Source organism: Toxorhynchites rutilus, chromosome 2 (genome assembly GCF_029784135.1).
Source record: "Toxorhynchites rutilus septentrionalis strain SRP chromosome 2, ASM2978413v1, whole genome shotgun sequence".
Classification (NCBI taxonomy): Eukaryota; Metazoa; Arthropoda; class Insecta; order Diptera; family Culicidae; genus Toxorhynchites; species Toxorhynchites rutilus.
This window is the reverse complement of record NC_073745.1, coordinates 11,168,539-11,194,910: the sequence shown is the minus strand read 5'-3', so window position 1 is coordinate 11,194,910 and position 26,372 is coordinate 11,168,539. Positions and strand designations below refer to the sequence as shown.

General features: G+C 38.5%; 1 protein-coding gene across 8 annotated transcripts in view; it reads right to left on the bottom strand.

Moving 5' to 3' along the window:
• LOC129764758 (microtubule-associated serine/threonine-protein kinase 3) overlaps positions 1–25,666 on the bottom strand; it is a 41,019-nt gene extending 15,353 nt beyond the window's left edge. For 2 of the 8 annotated variants that reach the window (XM_055764218.1, XM_055764226.1), the window contains exon 1: positions 25,077–25,666. The gene's annotated coding sequence lies outside the window, so the exon portion shown is untranslated. The other 6 variants (XM_055764219.1, XM_055764223.1, XM_055764220.1 and 3 more) reach the window with 4 other exon arrangements.
• Between the last annotated feature and the right edge of the window lie 706 nt (positions 25,667–26,372).

Here is a 26,372-nt window from a genome sequence, read left to right as displayed (position 1 = left end):
TCCTGGGGGCCCAGGGTGACATTTTTCTCGTTCAAATTGAATAAGATTTTTAGAAGGAAATTTATTAATATAGGAGGTATATAATAATCATAAAATCAAAAACATAAAAATATATTTTTTATACTATACTTTTTATTCATTTATATTTTGGATGGTTCCAGGAGAGGTTGAGGGATCATTATAAAAAGATGGATCTTGACAAATCGATTTTCGTTTTTCATTTCGTTCGAAAGCGTTTTTTCTAATTTATCTACTGATTCTATATGAGTATCGTCTTTTCTTTGAACATAAAAAAATACATGATTCTACATCCTATAGATCTCAGAAAAAAGTGTTATCTACGGCATTCATCTTGTACCACTATGGAATCTTTTAAGTATATAAATAAAATAAAAAGCTTCATTAGAAACTCAACAACTGGTATCAATTTTGTGATAGCATGAAATCAATCATACACATTGAACAATATTATTCCAAAGAATAAACCTCCACCTTACTTTCCTTAGATTTTTTATCATTGTGATTATCTTCACCGAGAGAAAAAGCGTTTTTCCTTCCAGTGCAGTGATCGTAGGAGTCACTGGTTGCAGTAGATTGTCGCTAGTTCTGATCCTGTCAGAATTTGTACGGAATTATCAAACTGAATTTGGTTGCAAGCCAAACGTTGCCATTATGATTATAAAATTTGTCAGGCGGTCTTTGGTGAGATTAGATTCGATGTATACTCAAAAACAGTTTTACAAAAAGTTTGTCTTAGATCTAAAAAATCGAAGAAAAACGTTCTTCTAAATAACGATCCAAGATTACCTAATCCTAGACCAAACATACACAGCTGCTTCAATTATATTCACTACCACTAATCTGACATCCTCGGAAGCGAGCCAATTGTTGATACAGGGAAACTTCGATACAACGTACCCTCGTTATAACGTACCCTCGATATAACGTCACTCGATATAACGTACATTTTACCTCGATATAACGTACACATTTCCAAAGTGTAAAGGAAAAAAATTTTCAATATTTTTTTTCTGATAGAACAATGAATTATCTGTATTGTGATGCTAAAACAAGTTTTGTACCTTCAATCAATCCCGAAATACAGCTGGTTTTGTGATTCCGGATTCTAAATGAATCAAGCTTTAATCAACAGTACGAAGGGAAACATCATGAGAAAGGCTGGCTTCGTCTTCTGATTGAAATTATTCATTAACTGTACTAAAACAGCAACACAATAATGTATTATAGACTACGTTTGTGAGTACTTTATTATGCTTCGATACAACGTACAATTTTGAAAGTAAAATGTACGTTATATCAAAGTTTACCTGTACTATGTTTATAAAATTTAACAGATGGTGATATTAAAATCAACACTCAAAAAAATTTCTAAAAAATCAATTTGAACTGAAAATAAAATCTAACATTAAAAAAAACCTGATCTTCACGATTTTTTTTTGGGTACAAAGAATCGATCCAAAAAATCGGAAATCGTAACGGAAAAAAAATCGATCCAAGATCGCCCAGTCCTAGTTCCAGACATCTGGGTTTCAATTTACGATTTTTTTAAAAAGGCATTGGCATAGGGCGTATCAGTAAATTAAATTGTCATTAGAATGGGTCATCTGATTGTATAAAGTTTAAAGAAATCGCAACAAAATCGGCTATTTTTCGGCTAATTTGGCGTGGAATTGCTCTATTGGTCTTTTGGAGGCTAGATGCAGATGAAATTTAAAGTTCAGAACTAGCAACAAAGAAAGAAACCAAAAACCGGAGGTGTGTTGACGTAACGTCTTCTATTGGGAAATCACCACAAGTTATTAACAAAATAACGAAATTGCAATTGTTCAAAAATAAATGAAAAAGCCGTCTACCGAATTTCCAGCAGAGTCAAAACACTGACAATTTGGTTATATGGAGATATTTTCCTGCTCCCTTCATTCTACACCCAAACTAGCATTGGCAGGAAACGTTTCATCTTCGGCAGAAAAAATGCGTTTTCATGTCTTGAAGAATCAAATCAGCCAATAAAAGCATCTGTTTCAAAAGCTTCAAAATGTTTGTATGTATGGAAGCAGACATCTCTTTCTTTTTTCTATATTCATCTCTTTTGGGAATGTAGTCAAAAAAAAAAGACAAATCGATGTCAACGGGGATCGAACCAAGGCCACATAGACACTGGTGCAGTTGCATAAATGTGTGATAATATTACACCTCATCATAAAATAAAATTGGAAAATGTTTTCTAAGAGTAGAAAGGAGAACAAAGGGTGAATCTATATCCTTTTCTTTCTGGGTCGTGTATGTGGCAAAATATGCGAAAAGCTTTGATGCGTGCTTATTTGCAATTCCTATTGCTTCGCTCGCTCATATTGTTCATATATTGCTATACCATTTATATTATTCAAGTGCCATACCAGTATATGAGAGTCATGACATTTTTTGTTATTTTTAGGCTCACTTAATTTCATAAATCGGGATGACAAAACATATGCCAAAAATTAATTTTGGGTGCCATTTCATGTTTTCAGTGCATCAAAACAGGAGCGATGAATTTTTAATCTATCTGTAACTTGTGTTGAATGTGCTATTTCATTTCGAAAAATAAACTAATTTTTATTGCTAAGGTATGGTCATCCACCAATATAATCGTTCATAAAATTTTATAAAATTTGATAACTCAACTATTTTCTCTAGGGCTACTAAAAGACGGAAAGAATAAGGAAAAGCCAACTATGTGGTCTTGTCTTAGGTTTTAAGGTATTATGCGGAAGGTTGAAGGTTGATGCCTGTTTGACCAGGCTTGAACTTAATCATTACCAATTTCACTATTTTCCATTTCGTCGTAGATAACACCACGGAAAATTTTCCATGACCGTGGACTTCACTGAATTTCAAACATGTTGTCGGCATTTGTAATTGGTCATCACAACTTCTCGTCTATTCATCTGTGATTTCCATTACTCAGTTAACGCTCGTGGGGATGATTCAACACATTCACGAAGGTTTTGAATTGAACTTGTTTTGTTGTCCTATTCCGAAAAATTCGGATCTGTACCGTATTTGTTTGCAATCACGCACGCACAGACAAACTTTTTGTGTATTCTGCTCAGCCGTGATCTATGACTCCCAGGCACTACCGTATGGTCTTCATTTTTTTTCTGTGTGTCTGTGGGTCAACGTTAACACAAAACAAGATCAGGTAAATCGCCACTTCCTCCAGTTACATCGGTCAGTTTTCGCAAGGCTATTCACTCGGCTTGCGCCCCAATGCACATGTTATTTATTTATAGTGAGCGCGCAGCGGATTTCGCTTTGGACGTTGATTTGCTTGCAAACAAAAGTATTGCTAGCCGATAAACTGACACACACACACAAACACAAAGTTAGCCTGTCTTACTCAGCACTCGCTCGAATCGGCGATTTTGCCATTTTAGGCGATGCACAACAAACCTACGTAACCGTATTTTCACTGACCAAACAGAAAAAAACTGCACCGCCGGCAAAGGGTCATTGCATCCGGCCTGCGGAAGAAGGTTTAGGCATGGCAGCCAACGCGTGACCCTCGAATCACTTCCACTATTTCCATCTGTTCCTGTTAGTGAAGCAGCGGTGACACAAAGTGGGTCATTAGTTGACCAGCCTTTGTATGTTGTTCATGGACAACATCCCGCGGAGTAAACACCGGAGGCCGATCTATTTTAATCTGAGTTTTATTCGTCCACACGTTTACCACAATTGGGATGATGAATTTGACCGTGTTAAAGTCTTCTATATTGAGCGTCCAATTCGTAAGAGTGTTTTCAATAAACTGACGAGAGTACCCACCATAAGAGGATGCGACTGCGGCTGAGAACAATTTACAGCGCCAATCATTGAATTTCCCGACAAAGTTAGTCAGAGCGGGACTGTTTGAGTCACTGCATTGAGACAGCATGGTGCCAGGATTGAGTAATAATCTTTACGACCATTGATGCGTGCGTTTATCTCGAACAGGCACAAAGGCACCCAATAATCTTTTAGCTGTTGTTGCACATCTCAAATTGTTGCTATTTTTGTCGATTTGTAGTTAAAAATAATCACTTCGGCGAGTGCACTACTTTGTGACGATATTGCCGCCAACGACTCCGAACAGGCTCTCCTTCGACGCTGATGTCATTACTGGTAGGTATCCGTTATCGATATCATTATCTAGATATTGGGTAACATCTGGCAAATATCGATTACACGCCATTAGCGTTCAATTTTCCGCCACCTTGGTAGGGTTTGTAATTGGCTGTGGTTTCCGGTGGTATACAACACGGCGTGATTCGAGATCCCTACCTGTCTGTCTGTCACAAACCAGATTCAGGCCGTCCGATCGGCTCGCGATCACATCACGCGCGAATCACACACTTGTTGACAAGTGGGTCGTATTTATAAACGTTACACTCTAAACCCTTGGCGTGGATCACGCTGACATTGACCGTAGGCAATTTGCGTTGAAAACAACATTTTGAATCCACACTATGCGATACACCTCTCTATTCTTCTCTCCCTGCATGCCACCATTAGCATCCGATACTCGTTTTCACATTCCAAAGGGGGCGCGCGGACGAAGAAGGTGGAGCAATTGCCATTTGCCGCTTCTTTGACGAAATTGTCACTCAACTCAACTCAACACGGTCGGAACTGAACGAAAACATAAACATTGAATTAAGATTCTATTTTTGAAACGACGGCGGCGGCAGCGGCGATGTTTTGAATTCTCGTGCTGATTGGATTCGTGTCCCTCGAGGTGGGTGAACCCTTAGGGAAGAGCTGGCGGGGTTCGGTGTTTGAGAGATATGAAGGTTAATCCGATAGAGAGCTTGGTGATGCGGAATACTTGGCAGAATGCAACCGCGAATCTATGCTGTTTTGGTTTGCATACCTTAAATATTCGAAGAGTATCGCCGTTTTGTAATAATGAGTTAGTTTTGTTGTGAGAAGATGAGCTATTGTGTAAAGAACGATTATACTCATCAATCATAATGTATTTTAAGTATTGACACTCGAAACCATTTTTTTGGTCTGCATTCCATTTCTTTGAGTTTTAACTCAGATCTTTTTTTCCTCAAGATAATTTCTTTGTGGTTATGTAATCGCACTGTAAGTTCTTTGTGTTCAAACCAAACGCTACATGTGTTCATGATCTCTGAACGTGTTACCAATTACTAGTGACCATGTGCGCGTACGGTTCGACTGAATTCGAAATTCTTGATACAAACAACAAGCTACCGACTGTGGGATAATCATTCGACACTTAAGACGATTGAGCGTCAATACTCGGTTTCCATCCAATGTGGGTGATAAGCTAAACGTGGATGAACGGAACATCGACCTTGTTTGTTACCGTCGACGATTAGTCTACTTGTTTTTGGGTGATAACATTTTGTTATGTGTTGCTTTCGGCAAATTCCTGTCACGGTTCAAATTCGAATTTTGATTAGCGTAATTTTAACGGCAAAATCATCATTCATTCTATGAATCATTCTATAAACACGCTTTCGAAGCTGAATTGTTGCTTGGTCAGATCGTGTGACAATGGAGAGGACTAAAGGGTGTGTCACATCAAATTGCATCACAGAAAAAACGCTGTAGAAATTTAATTTTTAGGAATTATATCTTCAGCTTTCGCTTATAATCAGATAAGAGTGTATAGATCACGTTGGCCATGCTTCACTGTCAATTTTTCGTAAATTTGGAAAAATGTCGTCGAACGAAAAAGAGCGTCGTGAATTAATCCTGTGCACTCATTTCGAGAATCCGGAGTTGTCACATCGGGACATCGGTAAGATGCTGGGAATCGTCCAATCCACGGTCAGCAGAGTACTAAAACGATACTTCGAGAACCTAACCATCGACCGGAAGGTGAAGAACGGCAAAAATGGATGCTCCGTCAGTGAAAAAGATCACAAGCGCGTAGTTAAGCAGTTTAGACGTGATCCGAGAAGTTCGGTCCGGGATGTCGCCAATAAGCTGAATTTGTCAAGTTCATTCGTCCAGCGGACCAAGCAGCGGGAGGGCCTGCGTACATACAAGGTTCAGAAGGCTCCTAACCGCGACGAAAGGCAAAACATGGTGGGGAAGACGCGAGCCCGGAAACTGTACATCGAAATGCTGACGAAGCCGCATTGCCTGGTAATGGACGACGAAACCTACGTCAAAGCGGACTTTCGTCAGCTGCCGGGCCTGTTGTTCTTCTCCGCAGAGGACAAATTCAGCGTTCCGGAGGAGATTCGCAAGCAGAAACTATCCAAGTTTGCCAAAAAGTACATGGTGTGGCAAGCGATCTGCTCTTGCAGAAAGCGGAGCGCCCCCTTCGTGATGACCGGCACGGTAAACGGGCAGGTTTACCTTAAGGACTGCCTACAGAAGTGCTTACTACCACTATTGAAGCAGCGCGAGGGCCCGACCATCTTCTGGCCGGATCTCGCTTCGTGCCACTATTCAAAGGACGTGTTGGAGTGGTACGAAGCCAACGGGGTCACCTTCGTGCCAAAGGAAATGAACCCGCCCAACGCGCCGGAGCTTCGCCCAATAGAGAAATATTGGGCGATTATGAAGCAGGCCCTCCGGAAGAACCCAAAAGTTGTCAAATCGGAGGCGGACTTCAAGAGAAAATGGATTTCTGTTAAAAAAAAAACTACAACCTGACGTTGTACAGAACCTTATGGACGGGGTAAAGAGGAAGGTGCGAGCATACGGACTTGGGCTCGAAGTATGAATAAAAAGAAAATGCCAAAAGTTGTTTAATAGTTTTTATTTTACTGTCTGAAATTTTCAAAAGGATCGGTCTACTGAGCGAATTTCAACAGAGTTTTTTCCGTGATGCAATTTGATGTGACACACCCTTTAATATCAGCGAAAACATCCCAGAACAACACACTGAATCACACACAAAGTATTTGGATTCACCTAACAGTTCACTATGTGAATTAACTGTGCTCACTATTTTCTTCTGCTGTTGCCTGAGCAATACTTTTTCGTACGTGAAAAATGACGTAGGACTTGTGTTCATATGGAATCCAATTCCGTTTTTTTTTACCAGACACGAATGAACTCTCAGAGTTTAAAGTCTCTTTAATTCAATACCTGCCTGCCTCTTTTCTCATCCAACTCATGGTCATAAAACGTTTGAATTTGCTTGGTGAGTAACCCCTAATGTCTCATGAATAGCTCCGGTGTTGGACGCGAATCTTAATTCAATGACGCACCCCAAGTTTCAATTTTACGCGAACGTTTCTTATTATTTTTTTGATGAAAATGCAAAAGAAAAGTCGCAAATGAATCTTCCGAAATATCATCCATCGCTAGCTACATTACTTTCCCTTCTTACTGGTAGAGCTCGAACGCCGTTACGATAGAAGTCTTCGTCTTACGAGGCTATCCACGATTCAAGCAATTTTTATATCTTCATATAAGCTGAACTGCTCAGAGATGCCAACCTTCCTGATTTTTGAAAAGCCTAAATAAAAAAAGGTCTCCGGTCCAAACTTGTATAAACTTGTTGTAATCCTCAAAACAGAGTAATTTTTGATACTCCAACACAAATAACGAAATTCGATTTTTCTTGTTATTGATTGAAAATAAGCAACTGAATATAATTCATGAAAGTATAAAGAGCTATAATATAACATGAAAACGTTTTAATCGATCGAGGTTTCATTGGTATAAGAATCAGAACATACCATAACTGTAAGCTCGAGACAAACATATTTTTTACATTTCATGCAGTTGTAGCGTGTTTTTCGGGTCGAGTTCTTCGAAAAGAAGAATCTTTAAAGTTACCAGATGATAAAGGTTCTGGAATATGAAGTTTGCATATTTCTAATATGCTTTGTCTCTGTGTTCCTGGTAAACAATAAATTAATGCCTTTTTTATGGGGTAAAAAAAGATCATATAAAATGATTTCTAGGAATTTCCTGCGACTTGATTTCTTGTCGATATTGTTCAGCCCATATATTAAAAAAAAAATCTCCTAAACTGTAGCTGTAAAACATAGCCATAAGCCACCGATTAGCTTATAGTTTGCAGTTTACAAGTGCACACCCAAGTGCAATTCTTTCACAAGTGTGTATATGTGTGACCGTTGTATTTAGCCAATACGAAAGTCAAACATTTATATCTTGCTTTTGCACGTATGAATCTAACGACGAATAATATATGATCCGGTGACAACAAGAACTAAAATCAAATAAGAATAGTCCGGTAATGATCTTACGCATTATATTCAACAAATATTTCACGCCAGTAGCATTAATTTATACAATTCATACATATTTTGAACAATATTCTAAAATAGGAAAAAGTTACTTGTCAAAAAAAAAAGTTACTCCTATAATCGCGTCGGTGTCTTAGAACGAAAGTGTTGAAAAAGTGACACACGTCCCCTTCGCCTCAACACATGCTATGGGCTAAACGATGACGAACGACGAATGACGAAGCTAGAGAGAATCACAAAGTCGTAGTGTTGATGTTTTCTGAGAAATGAACGAATTATTGATTTCTCGGTCTCACAGACCTATGCTGTCAAAGCTTGAAGTTGGCGTGAAAGAAAGATAACCTTTCAGATTAGTACGCTCGAATGCAGCTTCAAAACGTTATATTTTGAATGAAAATGATTACATAGAGAATTAGGAGGTTTTAAAAAGCTTAAAACACGTAGTCCAAACTCTCACTTGAACTTTTGTCTATATTTTTCTTGCCATTCCCACAAAAAAGTCATCATTAGAATATAATATTATTACCCGATACTTGTCATCATTTGGGAAGAACCTGATCCTCTATTAAAGCCTGTCCACGTTAAATTTCGGACACTTTTCTTTCAGTGTAGTTTATGAAATATTTCACTAATCAATGAAATATTTTACTTACATGACAGCTGAAACCCTCCTCTTTATTTCGATGTCCAACATGTTTACATTCTTCTTCAGTTAGGTAAAATGGCGTCGAATCAAGTAGAAGAACGCAAACGCATTTTGCGCGAAAGGCAGCAAAATCCAACACTGTCGGTACGCGATCAGGCCAAAAAGCTAAAACTGCCGAAAAGTACCGTGTTTAGTGTGTGTAAATCGTTTGACCAGCGCTTAACTGTGGATCGGAAGGTTGGAAGCGGAACAAATCGAAAAGCAAGACAGATGGACCGAAAGATGGTTGCCATTACTGAGAAACATCCCAACCTTTCAGTTAGAAATGTGGCTCGAAAGGTTGGAAAATCAAAATCATATGTACAAAAAGTGAAGCAGAGGCATGGACTGAAAGCCGTGCTAAGGTGCTCTACACCCAGTTTTTGCAAAAATGTTCATGCACCATAATGGACGATGAAACTTATGTTCTCGAAGACTTCAAACAGCTTCCGGATCTCGCTTTTTATACTGCAATGCGAAGGAATGCCGTAGCCGAGTGTTTCCAAACCATGAAGCAGTCTTCTTCTTCTTCAATGGCACTAACGTTCCTAGAGGAACTTCGCCGTCTCAACGTAGTATTACTTGCGTCATTTTTATTAGTACTTAGTTGAGATTTCTATGCCAAATAACACGCCTTGAATGCATTCTGAGTGGCAAGCTCTAGAATACGCGTGATCACAGTGCAAGTCGGAGGAAATTTCTTTGACGAAAAATTCCCCCGACCAGAACGGGAATCGAACCCGAACACCCGGCATGTTAGTTATGACGCTAACCACTCGGCCACGGGAGCACGTGCAAAAAGCACACAACAAAAACCCCCCAAACAAAACAAAATTGTGTGAAGTTCACTTCAGCGCTTTCTCATTCATGTCTGTAGATTATACACGATGGAATGCAAAAAGCACACAACAAAAACCCCCCAAACAAGAAGCAGTCTAAATTCCCCAAAAAGTACATGGTTTGACAGGCCATATGCAGATGTGGCCGAAAATTCATATCTTTCGTCTCTACCAGAACTACAAACAAAGATATCTACGAGAAGGAATGTTTCCAGAAGCGGTTGCTACCATTCGTAAGAAGCCACGACTCTCCAAGATTGTTTTGGCCAGATTTGGCCTCTTGTCACTATGCAAAATCCATCCTGGAATGGTATAATGCACATGAGGTCAAATATGTGCCAAAAACAGCAAATCCACCGAACTGTCCAGAGCTTCGCCTAGTGGAAAAGTACGGGGGTACGGGGAATTCGGAAAAGAGTTAATTCTGATGAAAAAAAGTCACAGGAAGGTTGTGTCCGAGGCACGACCGCCTAGTTGACGTAGGATTCCGTTAGGCTATCTGTTGGTTTTGGATTTGTTTGAAGAGTTACATCGTTAAACACTTTGATAATGATTTGGTTTTAATGTCTTTGTTAGGGAACACATTTCGGTAGGAACAAAAGCTTCCCCTACTTTCATGTATTTTCAATGCCGATTCAACCCAGGCAGCTTGCTTTTGATGTCTCGGTTAGGGACCCGCCGCATGTGTCGTAAATCTTGACACATGCGGCGTTGAATCTTGAGAAGTGGGTATTTCCGTTAGGATAGAGGTTGAGATTATTCAATTGTTCGATAGTTAGTTTCATGACATATATATATTTTTTTAATATAAAAAATTGTTATGGAGTGCCGAAATCGATTGATGCAAAAATTTCATCAATCTATCATGAAATGACTGAGCAATAAGTATTTTGGAGTCTGTCTGAGATATGCTATCTCACCAGCTAAACTAACTGGATATTGTACCACCAGATTATCATAGTTCAGGTCCCTGCAAAAATCTCTCAAGGACGAAAACTTCGAGTCTACGGACAGCGTAAAATTGATCTCGAACATTTTTCGACGAGGAAGCAAACATATTCTTGGAGGATAGAATTTTTCTGCTGCGTGAAAGATGGCGAAATATTTTGGAACAAAACTGTGAATATGAAACTGAATAATCTGCCTAAAAATGATGCTTTTATTTCCCCAAAAATCGGCACGACCATATGGAGAACCCAATATGCTAAATGATTTTTCAAAATTATAGTTGGCAACCCTGGAATTGCCCTGGAAGCCCTCAGTTTAAGACAAACAAGTCCCGGAATAATGAAAAAGTTCAATAACTCTGTCATTTGGAAATTCGGCCATATGCGTAGGATTTTTTTAATCAAATATGATCGTCAGTTCAAAACTCAGGGTCCTCAATTGACCGTCTTTGAATAAGAATAACTTCGTCCACGCAACAATCGTCAGTGATGGAGATCAATTCACGGTCGGAGTCCTGGCCTTGCTTCATCCATATAAGTTCTGCTGCTCACAACAAAAAACATCGAGCTGATGTGCTATTACTAACACAATAATGATCATATCAACTATCTCTTGCGGTCCGGTTTAACTGAAAAATGAAACAGAAGGAATACTCTTACGCCTAAATGGCTGCAGTGTAATTTTCCATATGTGTAATGTGTCTGACAAAACATTAACACCACTCTAATGCTAAAAAATCAAATTAATTTTAAATGCCAATCCAAATATTGTATATACGAAACCTAGCGGCGAGCACTTATTCTAGTATGAGATCTTTTAAAACCGCAAGTTTAACTCAATCAAAGCAACCCGTTTAAGCAAGACGCACTGATAGCTGTCGAAAGTAGAAAACCGACGCGACAAAATTTAGGACCAGTTCCACGTTTTCGTTTTCACGCTGTTTCGAGTGTTGTTTCGACCGATTTTTGAAGAAAATTGATTGTTTCTCGGTGGTGTTTTGTGTTTTTCGGATCCTGGCAAGTATTTATAATGTAAACTAGAAGTATGTAATTTTCTTCGTTTAATTCTTGAATTCTAGTTGCAGTCAACGAAAAATGGGTTGCGTGTAAAATTGTACGGAAACACGGTGGATGGTTATCCGCGAAATTTCCAAGGCAAGCAGCAGCCAACGCGAAATCGCAGAGTACTTGGGACGATCCAAAACCTCCTTGTTTAATGCCCTCCACGACCGCAAAGAATCCGAAACGACTGAACGCGCGAGGAAAAGTTTGCCATTAAGCGAGCCTATAAGCAAGATCCCTTCAAGGCCTCGAAAAAGATCCGGGACGAACTGAGCTTGTCCGTGAGTTCCCGGACGATTCAGCGGTGGCTGGTGGAGCAGGGGTTAGACGGTAAAAGCTCCCGGATGGTTCCAATGCTGACGCCGAAGCATCTGAAGGCGCGGCGGAAGTTCGCGAAGGATTACTTCGATTGGAAAAGCAGTGGCGAAATATACTGTGGTCGGATGAAACGAAGGTAGACCTCATCCGCTCGGACAGAAAATCTGGGGTACATCGCCTAATAGGCTGTGCTTACATGCCACAGGATACCACGAAGACATAATGGTGTGAGGGTGCTTCTCCTGGTACGGGGTTGGCCCCCTGTACTGGGTGGATGGGGTCAAGAAACAGCATCTCTACGCACGGCGAGTGGAAGTTGCTCCTGATAGCAAAGTCGACGTCATGGAATGTCCAGCGCAGTCACCGGATCTGAACCCTAAAGAGAACCTATGGGACATCGTGAAAAGGTCTGTGTACATGGAGAAGGCGAAGAATAAATAGCAACTGTGGGATAGAATTCAAGCTTGTTGGTATGCCATCCCGGTCGCCACGTGCCAGAAGCTGATGGAATTTATGCCAAATCGAGTGCGTGAAGTGATGCGTAACTTAATGAATTTTAAACCCGGTCTTAATTTTTGTCGTGTCATTTTAGTTGTTCACGTTTTTTAATGAATGACTATTGTTTTAAGAACAGATGTTATATAAATTTCTTCAAACAATGCAAATAAATTATTAGAAATATATTGAAGCACTGGATTGGATTTTTTTTCTCCAAGTTTTGTCACTTCATTTTTTCGCTTGAGCGGTGGTCTTAACGTTTTGTCCTACACTGTAGATACGATATACATGTAACATGTATACGATCAAATCGGGCTCTATTATATCTGAAAAACTATCTGAGGACCGAGAAAATCGAAGAAAAAAATGGATTTTTACAATTTTTTAGTACAATTGATCAAAAAAATCTGAAATCGGAATGAAAAAAAACGACCCTCTATATGTCGATCCAAGATCGTCCAATCTTATTCTGTTCTCCCCTCGTATGTAAAATTTGTAATTATCACGAAACAATTTCACAAGACTTCACAAGAAGGCTCAATAATGGAAAAATACCTTCGTGTTGAATCACATGTATACAAAGCAGATGTTTCGAAAAAGATTTCAAATTCTGAGTTGAACAAACAGCTGAAAATAGCTATAAAATTGATCCACTGTAAAAGTGCAACTCAGGTAGCAAAGTCTTGATGGAACCCGGACTGTAATGTTCTGAGAAACTCTGGAGCACACCGAGTTTTAACACATTTGCTACATACTGCGTGTTCCGTAGATCACCCATAATATAGTCGACATTCGGACATTCGATTCGCCGGCACTACCATTATTTATAAGTGGTTACCAGAAAAGTGTAGTTTACACTTCCTTGTCTTCGGCTCGGCGGCTGCCACAGCAACTCAACATGCGAATAGGGGGCTCAAATTGAATCTTAATGAACGAATCAATTTGACCAAAGTCGATTAGCTCGAAAGCCGTCTTCACTCTATGGCAGAGCTGTTTCACGATTTTAAAGGAAAGTGATATTTTGCGGCGTCGTTTTCGAGTTTCAGCGTTCATTGTATTCATTAAGGTGTATATCATGTGTTGTGTGGAGCGATTGCTTTGGCTGTCGATGGTTTTCCACTCTAATTCAGTGCATTTGCTATATTAATAATAATAAGCTCGTGGATACAATCTTTAGTTCACCTCGTGCTTCATATGATACTGTTGAATGCGATAAATTTCTCGTACTTACTTTTATTAATATCGTAATCGTATAGTTGTGAAACAAATATCCTTGTATCTAGGCCAAGCACACATCGCAATTAATCCACACGAACAATGAATTCCATCAGAACTTATCGACAAAACTCCAAACTAAACATTTTGCGACACAAAATCAATCCTGTGGACGGGTTTCGTTGCATTCGGTTGAACAGAAAACACTAAAATATGGTCAAACAAATCCATTTTTGACAACTTCGTGTCGTGTGTTATGTTATGCCTGCTTATTTGTTGTTGTTTTCTCTTCCCGTCATACGGCAAAATGTGCAACACCACTACACACGTGCCAGCCTCGAGTTGCCCTAATTTGTACACATAATCGTGCAGCCAGCAAAATGTAAACATAGCGCCACCGCTCCGATTCTTCTGTTGTGCACGAATCCATTCAAGCCGCCCATTGGGTTGGGTGTTTCGGGCGTGTGTGTGTTTGTGTGCAGATGTGGGCTGTCTCGCCTGACAGCAGTCAGCTACCATTCATGCTCTTTCGATGATTTGCCCAACCAAAAATAAAAACGATGAAGATCGGAGGAAAAATTCCTGCATACACCTACCACCAATATCTATTTTTCTTCAGCGGAAGCACCTGGGAATACATTTTTCACGTACTTTACACAGCTGAGCAAATCCTTTCTTGCAAACAGCGGTTGGTTAAAATAGAGTGTAATTTTAGGATGTGATTCATAGGCGACATGAAACCGAGAACACTTTTGGGGATGACGGGTTTCACTGGCTGAAACACACTTTACACTTTATCGGAACGAACGCTCGCTTCGAACAAAAACAAGTCAAGAAACTAGTCGCTTGTGGGGCGAACTTCTGGATCGTTCACTTTGTCCGTTGTGCGGATTCTGTGTGGTTGTGGCTGCATTTGCGATGTTTTCTACTATGACACAGCACTAACATAGACACGAGAGTGTGGCTCTCAGCAAGTGAAGTACAACATAACTCAGCAGCAGTGGTGAGTCACAGCCGTCAGGGATAGTGTGTCTTTGGGGCGCAAACGAGAGTCAAAATAATCCAGACGTAATATTGACAAATAATACATAGGATTTAATGTTTGTACTTTAACTGCATTACATTTTCTAGTTGATCGAAATATGTATTCTATTAGTATTAGTATATTCTAATAAATGATATTCTTGGTACATTTTTTTCAATCGATTATTTTCCAAAGCCATACAGAGAAGATGTGATGTCAGATCTGAGATTTGTTAAAAGTTTACAGAAATAACAGTTTGTTTGCAATCCATGCTGTATTTGCTCTTTCTGAAATCAAACTAACGGACACGGCGACCTTCGTCTTGCCTAAAAGTGGAAGTTTGAGTTTTTAACAGATGACGTCATTTATTGAGCGTCATTGATGAACGTCATTTATCAATGCTTAATTGAGATTTCTTAAGCCAAATAACACGCCTTGAATGTATTCCGAGGGGCAAGCTCTTGAATACGCGTGACCACAGTGCAAGTCGAAGCAAATTTCTTTGACGAAAAATCGTCCGGCCAGAACGGGAATCGAATCCGAACACCCGGCATGATAATGTGAGACGCTAACCACTAAGCCACGGGTACTTCGATAAGCTTATTCCGCCTGAAAATTCCTTATTATTTTCACAATAACGGATTATGAATTTAGTTTCAGCTGAAGAAATTAATTCCAACTGAACAAACTTTTCATTGCAGAACATAAGTACAACTGATTTTTTTCGAATTCACTTTTTACTTTTTATCCTTTTTTTTTATTCTCAAAAATATTCTATAAATCTAATTTGGATGTCGTAGAATCCAATAGATGAGGTTCTGACCTATCTTCCACATTGTCAAATACAGCTGGGAATGTGTTTGCAGCAATGTTATGACCAAAAGAGAGAATCGATGTAGAGAAATCGATGACGTCACTTACACAAATATGTCTTGCCATTTGTCAATGTAAACTGTTTCCTTTTTTATATTGTACATCATATCCTTGGACTATTTTTCCAAGCGTTGTCAATGAAACAGATAATTTAATTTTAATTTCAGAAAGATATGGAAAATCTTGAAAATCTAAAATAAAATACGTTTTTGTTGAAACTAACATCAAAAATACAAATATGAAAAATACGGGTGGGTAATGTCGGGGACATAACCGGAAAGACGTAGGACTACACCAAGGGGTGTCCATTATTCGAATATCGTGGAGCACAGATCCCAGAATGTCCAACTTTTCATGTAAAAAACTACAGAAAAAAAAATCAAAGGATAAAATAAAATCTCAGCACTCAGCAAACACTGAGCATATCGTAATAGGAATTTACCGTCTGGTATCGTGATATAATTGGGCTTTGCACTCCTCTTGAATAAATGTGTTCTACTAGTCAAGTCCTTCATTTGATACCCATATAGATGGAGTTTATAAAAAAATAATGTAATCCGCCATTTTGGATTTGCATTTTTCATAAATAACTGTGTTCTACTAGTCAATCCCTTCCATTTGATACCCATATTGATGGGGCTTTGAGAAAATATGTAATCCGTCATTTTGTAGCGGTCACCATCTTGGATTTTCAAGATCATTAAATACGCAGTTTTATAATGACTGCAGAGGTAAAGATGTGTTCCAAATTTCAGATCAACCGGTCAACAAGATATGGGTCAAATTTCAATTATTGTGGTACAGCGCCATAGACAAATATGTTACATACAAACATACAAATATGTCACAGCTAAATAAAACCGTTTAAAAACTCCAGCATTCTATCAAATTGAGCGCGATTAGCCACTCATTCACCCGGCGCGACGTTTCCACCGCTTTCAACACACTTCGATAGGCTCTCTTGCTCCACATCCCATTGAAACTTCTGTCTCTCACTCTTGCGGTATCACACCACAAATGCAAATGCAGCGATATCTCTTATGCTGAAAATCAATTTCAAGATAGCGTCTTTCCTGCTTGGCGTCCGATGATAGAATTTGGCCAAGCCCCACCATCGCTCACTTTATAAAGCCATATAGTTAACGTTGTAGCGACCGCCTATATTTATTTTTAATCTTTTTTTTGTCTCCCTCCTTCACCATACGTTTCGCCCGTACCCGTGATTGCTTGTAATGGATAGCTGTTTGCTGCGGGAGCGCAGACAAAATGTATGGGAAAGTAGAGAATTCTTTCTTCCAATTTTTTCTCAATTTGAACTTTATATGAGCTGAAAAACCGTAATGTGTAGCATATAAACAATTGCTGAGGATATTTCCTATCAATGTATGTATTTGGAACCAAAATCCATTCATTAATTTAGGAGGTATTAGCGTTCAAAAACGGAACACTTTTTCACACCGAAATATTGAAATATATTGAAAGGTTAGACGTAGTCCTACGTCAAAAAAAAAAATTTACCATGAAGTGTTTACCGCTAATCGGGCAGATGGCAACAATATTGTCACCAATTTTTTTCAATGTTTTCAATTGTTTTGCGTATTGAAAAAACAGGAAGTGGGTTATATCTATGGTATAACCGCAAGGGTGACGTAGGACTATCGTTGATTTAGAGATCATTTGTTTGAAGTTGAATCTGAATTCATTCTGCATGAATGAATATTTGGGGGACTTCGAAAACGAGAGCGTTACGTTGGAGGCACAAGGTTTTATGCATCCAATACTGGATACGGAAATATCCTACTGATGGGGAAGAATAATCTTCAGAAGCTATCCTGTTAATTGCGATTGATTGAAAAATCACAAAACCAAATGTATTTGGTCACAGTGTTACATGGATAGAAAACATTAAAATAAACTCTTTCACATGAATGTAATTTTAAATTCCCAGAGGAACTGGCAGATTATTTTCAGTAACGATTAGATATTTCCACATTTTCCTCGATACTGGAAGCCCACCAGTGGTTAATGCTAACTCGATAACCATCTGTTAATAGCACTTGATTGAAACATATTTGGTCACAGTGTTACATGGACAGAAAACATTCAAATAAACTCTTTCACATGAATGAATTTTCAAATTCCCAGAGGAACTGGCAGATTATTTTCCGGATCTTTCTCGATGCTGAATGGCATCCAAACGGAAAGAATTCCGTGCGTGTATGTGTGTGTGTAGCGGCTGCTTCGATGGTCACCTTCTCTTCTCCTGAAGGATAGGCTTCTCTCTGTGAATTCCTCCCTCACAGTTTCAAACAAACTGCTTGCGTTTCAGGGCAGATCTCGATCCTTCGTCGACCAGCACCCTCAGCAACGATGTTCTCTTGTCGATGTCCTCACGAAAAATGAATGCGTCTCACCACCAGAATATCGCTTAAGTATGCTTTTTTGTCCGATTGAATCGAGAGAAGGTGTGGTTTACGATGGCAATTTGGAAGGCAAACTAGAGGCGAATGAACTCCCTGAGTGTGCAACTTTCAGCTACTGAGCAATAATCGAATTATATGACTTTCGCGATGCGAAACATTTTCCGTTGCGCGCGCATCCAATACTGGATACGAAAATATCCTACTAATGGGGAAGAATAATCTTCAGAAGCTTTCCTGCTAATTGCACTTGACGATAACGATAACATCTTTCCACATTCTCCTCGATACTCGGAGCCCACTAGTGGTTAATGCTATAACTCGATAACCACCTGTTAATTGCACTTGATTGAAAAATCACAAAACCAAATCTATTTGGTCGCAGTGTTATATGAATGGAAAACATTAAAATAAACTCTTTCGCTTGAATGTTTTTTTTTCAATTCCCAGGGGAACTGGCAAATTATTTTCCAGCAACGATAACATCTTTCCGGAATCTTCTCGACGCTGGATGGCAACCCAACGAAAAAACAGGAAGTGGGTTATATCTATGGTATAACTGCAAGGGTGACGTAGGACTATCGTTGATTTAGAGATCATTTGTATGAAGTTGAATCTGAATTCATTCTGAATGAATGAATATTTGGAGAGCTTCGAAAACGAGAGCGTTACGTTGGAGGCACAAGGTTTTATGCATCCAATATTGGATACGGAAATATCCTACTGATGGGGAAGAATAATCTTCAGAAGCTATCCTGTTGATTGCGATTGATTGAAAAATCACAAAACCTAATGTATTTGGTCACAGTGTTACATGGATAGAAAACATTAAAATAAACTCTTTCATATGAATGTAATTTTAAATTCCCAGAGGAACTGGCAGATTATTTTCAGTAACGATTAGATATTTCCACATTTTCCTCGATATTGGAAGCCCACCAGTGGTTAATACTAACTCGATAACCATCTGTTAATAGCACTTGGTTGAAACATATTTGGTCACAGTGTTACATGGATAGAAAACATTCAAATAAACTCTTTCACATAAATGTATTTTTAAATTCCTAGAGGAACTGACAGATTATTTTCCGGATCTTTCTCGATCCAAACGGAAAGAATTCCGTGCGTGTATGTGTGTGTGTGTAGCGGCTGCTTCGAGATCTTCCCGGGGAACCGTTTGTAGCATCACTATCCTCCTGATGGATTCCCTTCTGGCCTAAGGTGCACAAACAGGCTCTTGGTGACACCGTTCATCCGCGCTTTCATGATAAACGAAGAGATTCACCACAACAGCGACAACATGCTCCAATCGCTGTTCAATTAGAACTGAGTGGATTTCCGAGCGGCGCTCGCTTATATACCGATTGGTGATTTCAATAGCCTATTTTGAAAGCAAATTTAAGACTATTGAAACAAGTTTTTGGATCAGAAAGTAACAAGTATAGAACGCGTAGACATTTTATCTTTCGAATGAAGTGTTTATCATACCATTTCGGTCAGTTGTTTAAGAGCTATTAACGTTCAAAATCTCGGTCTCCAGCGTAACGCTTTAGTTTTCGAAGCTTTGATTTTACACCCCGGTATAGAAATGAAAGACGTAGTCCTACGTCAAAAATAGTTTTGTGTATTTTAGCGTGTAAACATGTCGTTGTATTGCAGTTTGCGTTGATTACATGCCTAGTACTCAGGCCCCGTTAATGGGTTATGTTAGGTCTTTGAATATCTATGATCCATTTTCAAGGTCACTGCATAAATTGATGTTAATGAATATATTGGAACATACTTTGTTGTTTTGATGTAGGACTACGTCTAACCGGAAGATATGGGGGGTACAATGAAAATCTAGGCACTGAACAAGTAGGAAAAAATGAAAGATTCAAAACGCTTATATCTCGAGCATTTCTTAATCGATCACAAGGGTGTTAGCATCAATTGATACGAAATATTTGTACGCGCCTATCACAATCAATAATATTTCATTTTTCTTGAGATAAACAATTGAATAATTGTGAAATATCACTTATTGTCCAAACACATTGTGTGCCTCGTTTTGATTGGTCCGATTTGTACTCCTTAAATGGCTCCGACCAAAACGAGCAACCAGAGTAATAGCGGAATATAATTCGGGTACAACTTGTGATTCTACCGCAAATCGAATGATATAAATTTGGCTGTTGCCTCCCAAAACCATCATTCTTTTTCTAACCGCGGAGCAGAACAGATGTGCTAATCGTTGTATCATGGAGCGGCAGCAACAACAGGAGAGGCTGGAGCAGTGTCATGAGCGGCAGAAGTGTAGCGATGACAACGGCGAAAGCGGGCAACGAATTTTAATTGTATGGCGTTCATACTCTAAGAGCCTCTTCAAATTGCAGACTATTTTATGGTCGATAGTTTGATTGGCCGACTTAGTCAGTATGGAGAAATATGCATATGCGCACATAACACCATCGCATACATTTGATTGGCCGGTAGTTTTGTACGGTTTGGGCTAGTGCAAGCACCGGCCTAACTAAATCGATGCATTGTGCGTGCGCGTATGGATATCTCTCCCTGCTGATCAAGATGCCGATCAAACTATTGGACGATAAAAAGTTTGCAGTTTTTGGGGACTTCAAGGCAATTGTTTCACGAATATCAGTAGCAACAACCACCCTGTTTTCATCAAATGGACACCCGTCATCCGTCGCTTTCGTGGAACCGATCCAGCACACCAGTGCCAGTGCCAGTGCCACCAGTGCATTCAGTCTGTCGAAAAAAATGCTTCTGCAAAATGAGGATAATACCTTCGGCATCGTGAGAACGATACAAAATATATTGGCACTTTTCAGAGCCACCAAATTATTCACAAAAGAGTTATTGAAAGTTATTTACAAAATACAATAGCTATTTTTGTTGTTGTCGCTTCCTTTTGTTCTTCGTTCATTCGTCTCGTTGGACTCGCCCCTTTAGCTAAGCCTCCCGATTTGTCTCTGTCCTGTAAGCATGTGCCGTTAAAGTAAAAAATGTGCGAACTCAAAAAAAATTCAGCAATATATTTAAAACAAAAATTATCCCTTTGTATTATCCTACGTCACTCCGGTTATGTACCCGACATTACCCATCCGTCTTTCTATATTCCGTCCTTACGGAATATAGAATCATAATCATCGTAATCATAAAGTTTTCACAATGTTCTGAATATAGGTCAAAGAATTTGGCTGTAATATAATCCTTTAAAAAAGTAATTATCTCGTAGTCAAAAAAAAAATCGAAAGCTTGTATCCGAGACACGATCGCTTAGAACGTAGGACTGCGTTATCTTTTTTTTTAATTTGTTGATTTATCATTTCGAATATTATTTGCGAATACGTCGAAATTTCATAAATAACTCTTTAGTAAAAAGTTCAGGGGACCCTGAAAGGGTTCAATGGCTTGCGTGGTTTTGAAGAATCATTTCGAGAAGTAACGATTCTTTCTTGCCTTTGCGAGAATAATACACTAATTGGTCATATGTCGCAATTTGTTTCTTCATATCAATGCACGCATTGCACTGAGTATTTAACGAGAGGCATCTTCCGTGCATCGCCATACAACAAGCATCAAACACGCGTCTAACAGATACACACAGAGTTGCAGCGATAAACTACAAGTGAATATTCGCTAGCGTTCACAGCTCGAGGGGAAACATAAAATACAAAACGAGCAGAATAAGCGTCCTTTGTTGTTTCGGTCTTTCTGAAAATTTTACTCCTTCTTCTTCTTCTTTTTCTCCTTCTGAATTAAAGAGACTTTAAACTCATAGAGTTCATTCGTCTCTCCAAGAATTTTACTCAGAGGAGATGCAATACTTATACGCAAATATTCTCTTTCCGCTATACCCCTTCGTTGTTTCTATTCTTCTTCTTCTTCTTCTCTTCCTTTGTTTACGGAGACTTTAAATCCAACGATTCATTCGTCTCCGACTGTTTCTATTCTAGCGGTTGCATAAGTTGCTCGTTATTGACAGCTCTGTTCGGGAAAGCACACAAACGGACAGAATAAATGTATGGGGAAATGGGAATGCTTCCAATATTCATCAACTTAAACCGTATAAAGACTATGGGATTGGAATGTATAGCATATAAAACAAATCTTAGAAAATTTCTGATTCGATTGGTATGCAAGTCGTAGAAATCGGTTCGCAGCAAAAGTAGTTATTAACGTTAACTTTATTTCATAAAAACGTGATCTGTTTTCTGATCTGGCACCCTTAATGTAAGACGTAGTCCTACGTAAAAAACGTAAACAAGGATCGAACAAGAAACGAAGATTAGAACTAAGTTTCAAGCACAATTTTCTCTTGTTTCTATCATTTATATAGACATTTTTGCAAAATCAGAACCGCAAGCAAAATTTAAGTTCAGATAAATAAAATTGTGAAAGTTTTCAATCATAATTAACAATAACGAGCTTGTCAATCTATAAATGATTAATCAAATTTTAATCAGTTTTGTAAAATTTACCTAGCTTTAGCCAAAATTTCGATAAAACTTTCTGTTAGAAATCTATTTAAGGAAAATTTTTGAATAAGACCTTTCATCCAGTCTGCAAGCGAAACTTTGAAAGAACTAAGTCAAAAATCAATCAAATTTGATAACACTGTTATCTAAATTCAAGAGTATTTGCAAACACTCCAATTCTGTTCAGTTAAAATTTTAGCTGAATTTGTTATATTTCAACAAAGCTCAGTTATTTTCAACTATCTCTCGTAAAAATCGTCCGCTTCAAAAGAAGTGTATTTGTCAAAATTACCCCCAATCTTAATTGCGTCTCTTACTCTATTTCAAGCATACGAGCTTTTATATGAATGCATTTTTTCGTAGTCAAAATCATTTTACACAAGAATATTCCATCGATTAGATTTTCGCGAACTGAGACTTTGTAAAAAGACGGGTGGGTAATGTCGGGAACATAACCGGAGAGACGTAGGATTAAACCAAGGCCATTTTATAGCGGCGGTCAAATTGGATTTTTCAAGATAATGGAATACGTTGTATTATATTGAAAGCAGAGATAAAGGTGTGTTCCAAACTTCAGATTAATTAGTCAGAAGGAACGGTGAAATATTTCTATTAATGTGTGACAACCCTACAGACATACAAACAGGTCAAGTTGAATGAAACCGTTTAAAAAAGTAGTTGATTATTTTGTCACCGTGGACGCCATTTTCTGGTTGTCATCAATTTGAACTTTATGTGAGCTGAATACCGTAATGTATAGCATATAAACAATTGCTGAGGATATTTCCAATTATTGTGTGTATTTGGAATCAATATCCATACATTAATTGAGTAGATATTAACGTTCAAAAACTTAACCCTTTTACACATCGAATTATTGAAATGGGCCACTATATTGAACGGTTAGATGTAGTCTCACGTCAAAAAATGAAATCCGTAGATTCGTGAATGTTTGCGCAGCAAAATCAGAAATTACCAAATAGGATAGAACATTTTTACCTCGCCGCTACTTTTAGTGCTTGTTGCTTGTTATGTTTTAGATGCAGATTTAAGGAAGCGTCTCAATAGACACGCAGATATGTTAAACACAGAAGCTGGAAATGAAACCGACAAACTGAAGTGCCGGCAAAAAAGTGCTCAGCACTGAATTTTATGAAAAATCTCCTGAATTGAACCAAAAATATAACATTTATTTAACAAGAATGTGTCAGTTTTAAAAGCACGAAGCGTGAGATAGAAATCGTATGACTTAACGAGAAAATGGATGCTTTGCTAACTGAGGTGCAACTTATTTTAAGATCTGATATTGATGGAAGCGGCTCATCGAACCAGGGAAACAATGAAAACGAGTACGACCATCGTGGCACATCTGCAACTGATTATCCTCGAGTGTAATGTACGTTCAGAAAACTTCAAGACTTGCAGCGAACATGATATAAATTTTGAAATTTTATTCGATAAAAAGTATGCGTAGAAATCTTAATGAGTGCTGGAAACAAGTTTTGTGGATTGTTTGGACCAAAAGAACGTCAAAGCTCACGAAACATTAAAGTAGCATCTGTTGCATGTGGGGAAACAAGTTAATACTAAAACAGGTTCCATTTTTCGGGGTGTTGCAATTAGCAATTACTGGATCAGTTCCCGATCGAGAGCTCGTGGCTGGTAGAATTACAATAGAAGAGTCTTGAATATCTAAACGTTTTCACAGGAGCGGAAGATGCGTCTTTTGCGAACTACGTTGATGTTGGTTTGAATTTAATCGATACTACATGATCGAAATGTTCCAGCATTTGTAAAACATAAATAATTACAAACCTTGGAGCGAGTTATAATCATGCGTTCAACACTGATAAAATTCTTGTTGCATTTCTGTGATAAAAACAATAAAATAAAGAGCTAATTTTCAATCATATAATTAAGTTTTCAGAATTAATTTGTTCTATGTATTAAAGTAATACATTTTTTGCAAGTTATAAAACACAAATTTGAACAAAAACTATGTCTGGTAATGATTTTACTTCATTGATAAAGTTTAAACGGAAATGCTAGAATGTTTATAGCAAAATTGTTTATCAATGGTCAGAACTACATATTTAAAGTATTCAAATACGATCGAGTAATAATTTTCATTCAAATTTCCTATCGATAGACCTATCGACCGCAGAATAGACTTTAAAAATCTTTTCAAGTCCAATTATAAATTTCAATTTTAAGAACTGAATTATTTAGACCACATGAGCGCCACGTTTCACCCACTATTCACTTCTCGCTTGCTTGCGTGTAAGCAAAACAGCATACACTCGCAAGATGGGGCCTTCGAGAATGAAAAAAAAAGCAACAAATTAGATTGATGCTGTCGAGCGAGTGAAAAATCCTCCCGGTGGCCTCCATGTTATTCAATATCTATCACATTGAAAGCTAGCGGCAGTAGCGAACCTTGATCAGAATCATCCGCTTCGTGCACTTACCTAGGTTTATGAGCAGCTCGGCAGCAGGCGACGGTTTCCACCTTGGGGAGTAAACAATGTGCAACTGCAACTCACAACAGAGACAAACGTCACCGTTCCTAGTCGATTAGGTCGGACCGAGACCAGTGGTTAACTGTCCGGATGCCAATCTCCAAATATGCGATTCAATTTTCGTTGAGATTCCGGTGATAACAACCTTGCTTAGTGCTCAGAACAATCAGTACAATGATGAAAATTTCACGAAAAACCTCACTGAACGCTTCCGATTAAACGAAAACTCTCTCTTTTGTTATTCGGGTGGAGGAACGATTCAAAATCGATTATTTCTCGTCTGATTTCACGCACTTCTGTTCTGAGCCCTTGATCTCACCGCACTCAGCACTCGTTCACTTCCGAAACCATCCCGTTTCGTAACACTGATAACTTTGGGTTCTGATTCCATTGTTCTATTTCGCTAAGTTTAAAACGGGAAACCTTTTTGCAAAATCGTTAGCCATACTGGCGATGGTTTTTTACTGTATTTTGCTGAACGAATTGCACTGACTCTCTGCTCCGTAATGTTTCTCACTTTTTTTTGTGTTCGAACAGCACGACTGAAATGGGCCGGTGTAGTGTGTGAAAGATACAAAACTGACAGTTTGACAGTGCGAGAACAGTGCTGGCGGGTCTAAAGGGGGCATTAGCTGAATGTACGAATGCACGGAGATAAGATTTTTCAATGTTCTTATTTCGTATGTGCGTAGAGGACAAAAATATGTCTAGAATTCAAGCCAATGACAATTCAATTAGGCCAAATAATTAGCTGATATTTGATTTCTAGAATGTCTCAGTAGGACATTTTACTACAGAGATATTTTTTCTACAATAAAAATATACTCTCGTCTTTGATAAATTATAGTTTATTTCAGAATTACAATCGCACAGTGAATCGATAGGCTGTTTTTAAAACATGAATAACTTTATTGCATGATTCAAATAGAATTTTGTTCTAGTAAATCTATTGTAACTTTGGAGACGTTGCTCAAGGAAATGTCAAAAATGGCTCGCATAGAAAATCATAAGCATTGTTTCAATGCTCACTAAGTCCACTTTGCGAAACAAATAAAATCAACTTGACAGATCGTCCCATAAGTGATTTTTGACGTGGGACTACGTCTAACCGGAATATATGGAGGGTAAAATGAAAACCTAAACACAGAACATGCAGGAAAAAATGAAAGATTTCGAATGCTTATAGCTCGAACATTTCGTACTGGATAGGAGAGATGTTTGCATCACTTGATAGGGAATATTTCT